Source organism: Morone saxatilis, unplaced genomic scaffold (genome assembly GCF_004916995.1).
Source record: "Morone saxatilis isolate NCDOM2014 unplaced genomic scaffold, NCSU_SB_2.0 Contig0, whole genome shotgun sequence".
Taxonomy (NCBI): Eukaryota; Metazoa; Chordata; class Actinopteri; family Moronidae; genus Morone; species Morone saxatilis.
The window spans coordinates 15,414,458-15,414,727 of record NW_023339650.1 but is presented as its reverse complement, the minus strand read 5'-3'; positions in this window follow the sequence as shown (position 1 = coordinate 15,414,727).

Here is a 270-nt window from a genome sequence, read left to right as displayed (position 1 = left end):
ATCTGAGGTTTGCTTAGGCAGTTCCCAAAAGTCATTAACTTCTATTTGGTATGAAAATGAATTAGGGGACACTTGATACTTGCTTATGGTGTAATCCTTCACAGCAAACATAAAAGTCTACAATAAATGTTGTCAATGTTGTATTGGCAAGGAAACTAGCAAACTTCATGTAGTATTTCTCACAGCCAGTTATAGTTTTAGAAGAACAAAATGAGAAAATGGGAGATAAAATAGACAAAGAAATATATAAAAAAAGTTTAAGCAAAAAAA